The sequence below is a fragment of the Pinus tabuliformis genome, chromosome Q (genome assembly GCF_031772625.1).
Source record: "Pinus tabuliformis cultivar Carrire ecotype Pingquan chromosome Q, CPIR1, whole genome shotgun sequence".
NCBI lineage: Eukaryota > Viridiplantae > Streptophyta > Pinopsida > Pinales > Pinaceae > Pinus > Pinus tabuliformis.
In genome coordinates, this window is record NC_142296.1 from 1,078,011,688 (window position 1) to 1,078,024,638 (window position 12,951).

Sequence of the window (12,951 nt, forward strand, 5' to 3'; positions counted from 1 at the left end):
CCATTTCTTAGATGAATTCTTGGAATCTCGATGAGAGTGATGAGAACTATCACTTGAAGAAGGAAAGGGAGGAGGCTCTTCTTCACAAACTTCATGATTTTCTAATCCATGGTCATCGACATCCTTCTTCTGATGCCCAAGTTCCTTCTCATACTCCGCGAACAACTTTTCCACTTTTCCTACCATATTGTAGAATACCTTTCGGAAATTTTGCTCCTCTTCCCAACGAACTTCTTCATTGGCCATGTTTCTTCTTCGTTGTGCACATCCTGCTTCAGGATTAAAGGACATAAGAATTCCTTCTCCTTTTTGCATCTTGTTCCAAGTTAGCACAAAATCTTGCAATTCGCATCCACAACGACCTGCTCTGATACCAAACTTGATCCAAGATCTTTTACTCAAAGATGCATCAGAATTACATAAAACAAAGTTTATTAACCACATAAATTAAAAACACATAAACAATGTTGAAATGACCAGAATAACATGAAAACCATGACACAATGATTTGATTACAAAGTTCATCTAATTTGGACTACGTCTCCAGGCCCTGCTCAATAGTGGGGAGGCCTTCACTCACTAAGTGGCATAAAAAAAGAGATAAAAGTACAAGCAATAATATTTACAATCCTTATACCTCCATGTTGGAATATGGAAAAAGAATGGAGAGCCTAGCTTCAGAAATAGATAGAACCACGAAACTCCAGGTGAAAAATCATGGAAAAATGCCTATCCAAGCTCCCAATTCGTATAATCGAGCCTTCTGCAACTTCTCAAAGCCTCCCTGCTACTCAGGGCAAGGACCCACCCTGCTCCTAGGGTCAAGCTCTGGTGTACAATGGATTCTGAATTAATTGGCTAGTCCTCTCTCCTTCTTCCAACACAAAAGGGTCTTTTATACAAACATGGCAATAATTCCTCAACTCCCGGGTAGTTCTAACCATAGGCCAAGTTAGGCAAGTGGGATTGTCTTAAGACCAAGGATCTTAGGCCTGAATGATACATGCAACAAACCTTTACAAGTATGGAAAAACCCCTTTTAAATATGGCATGAAACCTCTTTGACTGTGCATTGAGCTCAGCGGCTGATGCTATTAATGGTTCTTCACAATCAACATTCCATCAACATACATACCAACCCTTATATCAAACGACCAGCAATACAATGGACTAGCTAGTCTTATACAACATAATATATAACATATCACATCTGGGGACTCCAACCCAATTGAAATTGGCATTTAAGCTATCGGTGTATCAACCCAACTTATGTTCTTTGATAATGGGGACCCACCGGGATTATAAATCTCAATGTATAAAACATCACGTCCGATAGTGTTATCACAAATTGAAATTAGTGATTACTGCCGGAGCCTCTTTCCATCCACTAGCTCTTCTGTGATAGTGATATATTGCATCGCAACTAGGCTTTTTCAGGGGGCCGATCCTTAACACTTGTTCCTCCAATCTGCGATGTGCAATATCACAATTGTAGCTAGGATTCTATTGGGGCTGATTCTCAACCACTATATCTCTTTGAGAGTGCAATATGCGATTATCACATCACAACTTACCTAGGGAAGATTTTCCCTTAAGCCATTTCATATCCTTGTTGCGATATGTGATATGCAAGACCAAGGGCAGTCTTCCATTTGGCGCTCCCCCATTTGATGATACTTTTTCCACATCATTTCCTCCTGCCCCCTGGACAAGTCAAACTTGAACTTTGACTTTCTCTAACTTCTTCATATGAACTCGGATTTGAGTACTATTCACACAGTTGGAATCAAGATGACGATCACTTCCATTGAATGCTAATTTTATCCAAATTCTTTCATTTTGAGTCTTGAGCCTTTTACCATGCCACTGGTACTTTTGTGAAGATCCACCTAGATCAATCCTCCTCGATCAGCTAGTTTAAAGAATAATTAATGTTGATGTGTTGGTTTTGATTATTAATTCACGAATAAATTTATAAGTAATATGAGTCTATGTACCTTTTTTTCACGTTGATTATAAAATTTTATAAAACTATGAAATTATATAATAAAATATCATACTTAACACAAAGAAAATTACTAATAGTATTTGAAATTAAATTTGTTAAGGTAATAAACATACTAGTATAATTATATGATTAAATAAATTTTATGGAAATTTTAAAATTGCGCCAACCTTCTAATGGAATAGCATCTCAACACAAACAATGAAATATTTACTAGATCAATGTATAATTAAATTGGTCAATAATACTAATATACTGAATATGCTTGTCATTAAATAATATTAATCAACCTTTTTATAGGAACCATAAATAATATTAGAAGAAATAATCTAAGGAGTCTAAGATTAAGTCATCAAAGAGTTTCTTCTGCAAATTCATATCAATTTGTTTTATATAGTTTATAATGATAATTTTATTCCAAAAAGTACCGAACTGACAAATTTTTAAACTTAATCTAGTTAAAGTTATAAATTCTAGATCCACTGAATAATTCCAAATTTAATGAAATATTTCTATGTTTGAAGTCCTTGTAATAGATTTTTTCCATTTTAATGAAATATCTGTTAAATCAATGGTCTCACTGGAGAATTATTATTTTAGTTCTCAATTTAAAGCTCTGGTTAAAATGTCCGGGAAAAGAAAATCAGATACAACATTACATGAGGTAACATCAACAACTTGGTATCCTAGTGGTAAAGTAGTAAAAGTAGAAAAAGAAATAGAATGTTCCCTAGGGGCATTTGCTATAGAAAGAAAGTTGCCTATGGATGAACTCTCCGAGAAATTGCTTCAGTGAAAAAGCAAGTTCAATGCTCTATAACAAGAACTACAGGACCTGAAGAATAATTGGAATCTACAGTTGAAATGACACAACTAGGAATTACAAGAAATTTTTAGGATTATAATAACATAAAAGGATAAAAACCATGGAAAAAAGAAACAAAAAAGAGAAGCATACCTATAAAAAAATTACAAGTGACTGAAATCAAGTTTCAAAACTAAATTCAAGAAATACAACAAACACATAGAAATTGAATGGAGATGTTGAAGAAGGAAATTATGAATATATTTGTTTTCAAAACTCAAGTTATTATTGTTAATTATCAACTAAAATAGGTTCAAGAAAAGTTTTGTCATAGATATTTTAATATTTTTGGTCTTCATCTTTAACTTCTTCAAATCTTAGACAAGATTGAAGCCACAGTGAAGGAAGATGAGGAAAGGTTTGAAAAAAAATCTGCTTATGGGAAATGAAGAGAAATATGACAATATCAGTATATTATCCAAAAATTATAAGAAAATGATGGATATTTCTCTAAACCAAATAAGATATGATGTGTTATATATAAAGGAATACCTTAAAGAAGTAATGGATTGGTGTGATAAAATTTGGAATCATGCATTAGACATTATGTAAGATTACACCATGCAATACTCTAAAGACATTGATAGAATGCTACCACTAGTCGTCTATGTACAAGGTGTGGAGGAGCATAGGGAAAAATATAAGGATCTTATTGAGGCTCTTTGTAAATAGTTAGTTACAGACATTCATAAATCTTTTCAAATCCCTTTGAATGCATGAATTCTATCTCTAAATTTGCTCCAAAATATAGAATCAAGAAAAAAATTGGGCAATGCGACATCAACCTAAGAAAAATTAATCATATACATATAACTTAGATACCTGAAACATTGACCGATTGGATAGAATTAGAGGTTAGGAGAATGAAATATGTACCTCAAGGGTCAATATTGACCTAATTTTGTTGGACCGCAAATAAGTAATTCAGGTAGCTTCAACAACAACTTCAACAATAATTCTCTTTGTGAATCAAAATATCATATGTTTCAATACATTTTTTTCTATTTTATTTTCCATTTTTAAGAAAAATAGTTGTAAATATTTGAATATGATTTTTGATGAATAATTTGGTCTATATATACAACTCTCCTTAAGGAGAGAATGGTCATCATTGGTCGATCAACCAGAGGGTCACCAAAATAAAAGATTCTCCCATCAATTGAATTTTGATCACTTTGAAGATTTAAGGGAATTGTTTTGCTAATTTCATTCAATTGTAATGGATCCCTGTGTGTAATATATTATTATATTCATCTATATTTTCCATTAAATGTGAGAATCGAGATTAACAAATTATATTTTGTTGTGAATGTTAGCATACTTATTTTAAATTTATAATTGAAATGAGTATTTGTGCATAAAGATTTATTTAAGTTTCATATTATCTATGAATGCTTAAATAATCATGTTTTTGTCTAATATTCACATTTCAAAATGGAATTAGCTATTAGAGCATATCCCGATCTAATGAATTTGTCTTCAGAAGAGACTGTTATTTATTATCATTCATTTTGATCATCTCTAGAGGAACTATAAGCTTTTCATTATGCCTATATTGTACAATGAAGTGTGCTTGTAATATATTTGTATATGCATTCATGTATTTATTTTCTACAGGATACAAACTCAATGGATGGTTTCTCATCGTCAATTTCAGATTACTTATTTCAATTTTATAATCGAGATAGCTATTTTTTTAACAATTTTTTTAAGTTTCATATTATTTTTCTATTATTGAGTTAATTAGTTGTTATATAACATTCATATGGTTGTTGTACAATTGAATCTCATTCTTGAGGTACATCAGGTCATTCATTTCATCTTATACTAGAATTTCATATAGGAATTAGTTGAGGTTCACTAAAAGGTCCCTTTTAAGGAGAGTGGCAACAAGTCCCACATACTGGTGGAAGTCTCTACACCAAATAGCTAAATTTATAATTGGGACTTTGACCAAGTGATGATCCCCTCTTGCAAGAAATAATTTTCCTACATGTCAACAATTGGCACTAGAAGGAGGAAATGCTCACAAGCTAGACCTGTGGAGTTTTTCACTTTACAATTTTATTTTTAATGGATCCTTCCCAAATTCTTATTTGGATATTTGTATGTAAATGAGCATCATGGACCAATCCATTAAATATAGTTAATATCTTGTAAAAAAAATTAATAGTGAAAGTAAGGTTACTACATCTTAATAGGCTTCTCAATTTGTCCATAATTGTATTTCTCAGTATATGCTTCTCAAAGGTGTCATTTGCACAATATTCACTCTAAATTTTGTAGGCCAAGTTAAAAAGGTGGTGTTAAACATAGTTAGCAACAACAATTCATATGTGGTAACATTTTATAAACACATTATTAGACACTGCTCAATATTATCATTATGATGAATTATGTTTGGAACTTGAGAACTTATGTAAGTATGAAAGTGAGTCCATAGAATCTTTCTTATTAGATTTAGAATAATTTCGTTTAAATTTATTATTGAGAACAAATATTCTGATATGGATTTATTGAAATGGTTTCTATACATTTTCCCTCTTCCTTCTATACAAATATAGAATAATCCTAACGAAGATAAATATTATGATGATATGCATGCTACGGTATATAGTAATGATGATTCTTGAGAACATGTTATTTACTCACATATCTTAGCCAATTTTAATATTCAATTTCAAGAATGTGAGGGTGTATCCAATCAGATCTAACCCACCCCCGCCCCCAACCATGAAACTATTTCAAATTTTCATGAACTCCCTATTAATTATAAAGAGGATATTTGATTTAGAATTAGAATTGAACACTAATACTAATAATTATTTGAAGGATAGAGAGGCATTTGATCACATTTGTTGTAATAGTCATTTTGCTCTATATCCTGATCTACTTGCTTATTACAATTTAAACAATGTTGATTTCTTTCATTTAGTGCTTCCATCATATAATCATTCACTATTAGAAGATGAGGGAACTATTATAAATCAATATAATTATCAATTTTCATTTAGCCAGGTTCAGAATGATAAAATAATGAATGATGATTTGAGGAATATCTTTGAAAACTCACATACATCAACTTTTAGTCCATTTGACAATACATTTAGTGTTGAGGAAGAGAATGGGATCATTTTTTATGAACTTTGGGATGATAATGACAATGAAACACTTCACCCTATGGTGATTCTATCAAATTATCATGTCATTAGTTCTAAGGAGGAATCCAAATTACAAGATGACATAAATCCTGAAGATGGAAAAACAATTACCTTTTCCCACTCACAATTTGGATCTCACAAATCAATATCCTAATCAAACATTCCATGGTCTTGGAAATTTACAAGTAATTAGTAATATGAAATATGATTCTAATGCTTCAGATGATTATTGTTCAAAAGAACATACTATGAATGAGTTCCCATTGTTGTATAATAGTAATGTACATTATGTAAATAAGACTATAAATCTATTTTCAAGTATTTATATTTTTTATCTTCTTAATATCCTACTAAATGTATTTAATGTATATATGATTGTAATATTTCATTTTGATAATCATATATGTTGGTATTATAAATACCTCAATGATGATGGTTTAGTGGGAAAGGATGCATTAGTTTATATGATTTATTTGCTTCAAGATGATGAGAATTTAGAGAAACCTAATGAAACATTACAATTTCACATAATAGTTATCCTTCAACATCTTGTTATTTCTCTCAAAAATAATAAAACCATAAATCTTAATAATCTCCCACAAGATCCAATACTTGAGACTACTTCACATAATTCCTACTAGCTAGGATATTTATCCACATGTTCATCCCAAACTTCAACATGTTTCCAAATTAATTTTGATTTTCTTATTCAATTTCAGTTAGAAAAATTATTTATAAAGGAAATATTATTACATAATGGTTTTTATGATAACATAGAAACTTGGTTAGAGAAATCCTTCCTTACTGTATTTCTTGTAAATAGTAATCTCACCATTTTACATTTTTTATGTATAGGTTTAGAAATGTTGAAATTTTCTTTTTATAATTTATCATTGATTAAATTTATGTTCGTAATTTTTTTATGTATATATGCTCACAATTTTGAAGCAAAATGAATAACTCCCATTAAAATTTGATTTTACGTAATTTTGATTGCCAATGTAGGTTATATTAGAAGTAGAATAATAATTTTGGCATTGCTTCTAATTTATTATCTCTTTTGTACATTCGAATAATCCAATTATATCAAGCATAGGATAAAGTATCATCAAAAGGGTGTGTACTCTACCTTTTTCATTTCTAGTTTATGTTTAATACTACTGTAAATTTATTTCTGATTATCAATTTACAATTTCTAGAACTTAATTATGAAATGTCTAACACATTATATTTACTAAGTAGGAATCCCTAAGTGACACATTACTTTTCCTCTATGTTATCATAATTGTACATTTACTTTAGGATTCATCTTCTTCTTCCTTTCGAAGAAAAAAAATGTAATTTTATTCAACCTGTAAACAAGAAAAAAAATGACATTTTGTAGATGCCAAAAGGAATTAAAATATGTCATCTAAATATCCTACAAAAAACTAAGCACAAAGCTCCAAAGAAAGACAATCCTCCACTAGTTGGAGGTCCACATAAATCCATACAAAACTAGAAAAAACTATAAAAACTACATTTTGGGGCTATGTGTAAAAACACTTAACTACCCTTTTCTCCCTTTCTTTTTTTCTACTTTTTGCCAAGCTTCTTGATTGGGAGTGGCATTTACAATTTCCAGTTGATTCTCTTCCAACACTTCCATTTTATGCTGACCACTTTTGAAGAAATCTCTTTATCTGGGTCCAAACTCTCATATGCATGGGGTCTTTTGATACCTCCCATATATTTTTTAAGAGGGAGATGCTTCGATTTCCTACACTTTAAATCGAGTTGTTTCTGCTTGTATCATTGGAGAGATTTGAATTGATGTTACCTTCTATTCAACCCCTCCATCCATTGATATTCCTTGTCATTTCTAGGCATCTATAGGATTCTCCATTATTCCATCATCCTCCTCACGTGAGGAAAGTTTCTCCTAAAAATGCCAACCCTTTGTATTTTTTGGTTTTTTCTTTCTCCTTTTTGGCCCACTCTTTTCCTGTGGACATGAATTTTGAAGGTGTCTAGTTTGAAGACAAATACAACATCAAAATGCTATATTTCAAAATATAAATGTTGGGTCCACCGAACACTATTATGAATTAGGTGAATATTATCAATTAAACATTTTATAAGGCCAACCTCTACATAGATCTAAGAAAAGGTGAAAATTCCATTTGAATGCCTCTTGAGATCGATGTTTATGTACTTCAATCCAAAAATGTTTCCAATTCCTTCGAAGAATTGGTGGTGCCAAAAAGGAGGAGGAAGATTGTGTAATTTGACCCAAACCAACACTTTGGAAACCACCATGGTGTTGGCATCAAACCCTAGAAACCATGGGGTTATAAAAAGGTTTGTGCTACCCTAAAATCATGGGCCCTCATTGAGAACGAATTGCACATCCTTCAAGGAAGAACATTGTATAACAAAAAGCCCCCTAGAGAAAAATTGGATATCACAATTTGAGGTCCAATTCGTACATACCCAATGATGAAGATTGTGTTTTTGTTGGAAACCTTTGAGAACTACTGAGGGGAGGGGGTGAATTAGTAGTGTGACTTATTATCAATTTTTACCACTTTAAAATTCTCTACTAAATCATGCACCATTAGCTAGCAACATATTATATCATTACATGAATATAAAGTATGTAAGAAGCTAAATTAAACAACCATGAGATAAATAATACATAACAAAACCATCAAAACCACATCCACACAAGAGACACAATATGTCTGGTGGAAAATATTCACCAGGCTAAAACCACCCTTATTGTTTTTGTGGTGCTCTGAATCTTCTATTAAGAAAAATGTTTCCTTTACATATATTTTTGACTGCGTTCAGCTATGAGACTCGAATCATATACAATCAATTTAATCCCATCAACCAGGAGACTTGATTCTACTGATCAGCTTAGAAGACTATGTTTTCACACAGATCTATGAACTACCATCTATTGAAAGCCACCATGATCAACAATCCTTGCCCAAATTTGATTAGACTATCTAACACATATTGGACTAAGAAACTGTTCCTTTTGCTGAAACTTTGCAATCACTGCTACACACCCATGAAGTCACTGCTCCTCTACTCTATGTGGACCTCATTTCATATATTTTCATACTAGATCTTAAGATTATCTGCTCAACTTATTCAAATCTACAACAACAAGACATCATCATCAAATTAAATAAAATCACCACAATAATATGCTCTCTACTCTAGCAAAATAGAGGCCACAATTCATGCATCAATTCTGAATAATACTATCGCAAACAACTGAAATAAAACTCATACTCAACCATAATAAAAAAAACCCTCACACCAAAATATGAATGATGGATAATACAATCAACAACATAAAACACAGTGGCTATGTGCCAAATGCATTAGAAGCTCCTACAAAAACAAATGTGAGAATCTAAAATATAGAGCTATACCAATCTCTCCATCATTACCAACACCTCTGCCAAAATTATCAGCTTCTCAGATCTGCAATCTGAAGTTTTGAATCAAAAGAATGCTTTAGGAAATAGATCTTCTCAGACTGCTTCCATTAACACTCATATAATAAAGCAATATTTCTCACCAATAAGTCTAAAGCATGCTCACACAATGCAACCTTCTCTTACTCACATACACACACCATCAACTATGACTTAGCTCCAATGTGAAGTATATAAAATTTGTTGGGTGAAATTCACCTTAGGCTTGAGATCATGAGTGCACAAATTTGACAAAAACAATCCACTAACACAAAAAAAAATTCACTAAAGGTGTTCACATCATTAGAGGATATTTTCATACCATTCCTAACCATTACAACTTAATCTATAAGTCTCTAGGAATTACCATGCTAATTTTCATCCAATTTGCTAGAGAAATGCATAGAAAAACTCACTTTAGGCCACAATCATAGGAACAACACTAGTTCATATTGACTATAGCTTCATGGATAAGACTTGTTACCAGTAACTAGAACCTTTCAGCCATATCCATAATCCTGCTTCAGAGCCACTGGGGTAGAGCATAAGGAAAATCAACGGACCTTCAGTTAAGAACTTATGTCAATTATTTGAAAAATTTCTCTACTATATAAACTCACCTCCAAACCTCTTCCAAGTCCTTTGATACCTCTTCAAATGGGTGAAAATTCTCTCCTAAGTTCCACTATCAAATTTACCTAAAGGGCTAATAAACAAGGTTGGCAATATTGCCAACAAGTCCTCCACTCTGCTACAAACATCTGCACAAGTTGCAACACTTATGACATACTCATAACACAGTCTATAACATATCCATAATCATCATAAGACCCAACCATCACTACAACAAGTCATCCTCATGAGCATAATCATAAAGACCTAGTATGCCAACTCATCAAGTGTGGAAACTCGACAAAATGAGTAACCATCTCCAACACCTATAGCAACAACATCTATCTCTAACAGCATCTAGAAAGCATCATAACATGTCCTACAACCATGTTTACTCAAACTCCAATTCCTTCTCTAGGTTATGACATAACATAAACACCACTAGTATAAGAACAACCATCAACCACAACAATGGCATCATTTGACCATGATTAGTGTGACATCATACATTTGACATCAAATGTATGATGTCACGGTATGATGTAGCTTCGATCGTGAACCAAACAATTTTAGCTAGCTGGAACCATGGACACCATAATGCCAAAAATATCCCCCTTCGGTATTGACGACAATCATGCACAAACTCCAGACCAATCTCCTCTATCATTCCCCCTTTGACGTGAATGGAAAAGGGTCAACTTAATCTGATAAGGGAACAGGAACACAAGTACTGAAGCATTGGAGCATCAAATCTCTACATGGTTGAAAAATGATGTATATAAACCAATGACCATACTCTCCATATTAGTAGCAAGCAACATATGAAACATGAAACATACAGAGTAGCATGTCCAATCAACAACCTCTAGTAGCAACAACAATATGCCAACATGAGGCAACCATAAGAAACATCAATCACCATTAGGGGAATTTTGAGGTCTAAAATGGGCCTCCTAAGAAAAATGCACAAAAAAATAAACTCTATAAGAACCAATAGGATTCAAAATGATGATGTCAACCATGCATGATGATTCACCATTTTTGGAGTAAAAAAGGTAAAAAGATTAAAAAATAATAAAATAATAAAACTACTTTTTCAACTCATATTTTCAACTTATTTTCCTAATGTTTTACTCAAATTTCGAGCAAGAGTACTCGTTGGATGCAAAATCTAATTCCTCATCCAAGGAGTACCCATGTGGCATACTTGTGATGGAACCCTCTACACGAAAAATGAGAAATATATGGAAAAATGTGATTGCAATCTTGTTTTCCATGTATTTCTCATTTTCTGTGTAGTAGGTTCCACAGAGAGTATGAAACATGAGTACTCCTTGAACGATGAATCAAATTCTGCATCCAACGAGTATTTCCACTTGAAATTTGAGTAAACCAATAGGGAGATAAGTTGAAAATATGAGTTGAAAGAATAGTTTTTTCTTTTTTTCCCTCTAAAATTTGATGATGTAATCTAATCTTATTTTATTATTTCCACTATTATTTTATAATTTCCTTAGGAGGCCCATTTTAGACCTCAAAATTCCCCTAAGGAATATGTGCATGAGGCAAAAATACAACTCTCCATGGAAACTACATAGCAAAAAATACCAAACATCTCTTAACATAACATGAGGCCAAGAACCTCAACTAGTCATAGCATAGTGTGAGGCACATCATGACACCTCCAAGTGGATCATAATGCCAACAATATATGGCTAAAATAAACAAGCGAAAATAGATGCTCCCCTTGGACACATGCCATCTTCAACATTAATTCATCCTCAAGTGAATCACTTCCACTACAACATTGCTTCCTTGCCAAAGGAAAGAAGCTAAAGGTGGACCAAGACACCACATGACAATGACCGGATAACATATGCATTGATAAATACATGGTTGTAACAATGACATAAAACCTCATACATATGCTCATATGACCATAACATGACCTCATGACTCACGACTAAATGACCCAATGATAAATACAATACAATCACATGTCTTCATGAGAATTTTACATGGATTTATCAATGAATTACATGGGTTCTATGATCATATCCTATGGACCAATGACTCAAAAATATGACACATCATGGTTGTTACATCAACATTGGCCCATACATATGGTTGGGAAATGACTCATGAGACTCCAACTAGCTTTGAGCAATGATACACAATGAAGTACAATACATACAATGCTTCATGTAGCAAATACATGGCTATGATAAGTACATAGGACTAACACATGATGCCTCTACAAATATCATCAACCAAAACTTCTATGGATTAAATACCAATGTGAAATAGTGAAGCAATGTTAAATACATGGTTGTCATAATCTACATATAACAACTTATACATGGTTGGTCTCTACGTCATCTTATCTCTATACATCTTGTGTCAATGAACTCCTTCTATGCATTGATGTAACATCTTTCCAACCAGCTTGTCAGTGAAATCAAAATCATATATATGGCTGAAAAATGTACTACTTTCGCCCAAAAAAATCATGTATAGCAACTAAAAATATCTGATTGAAAATAATGAAGAAAATGTCAAATCACTCATGTAATTCTCATACCATGCATAGCACCCTCTGAGCTCAATATACCTCCAATAGAAAGGTTGATCCTGTGGACCTAAAAGTACATGAGACTTAGATGAACTCATCATATGTTGTTGAAATAAGTCATAGTCATCAATCTACCATACTTTTGTCATACACTCCCCTTGAGGTTATGCACCTCTCATAAACTCTGTAGTCTTCTATAAGTAAACAGAAATAAACATGTAATGTAGGAGGGAATGCTCTTCACTACTTAAAGAGTTGATTCT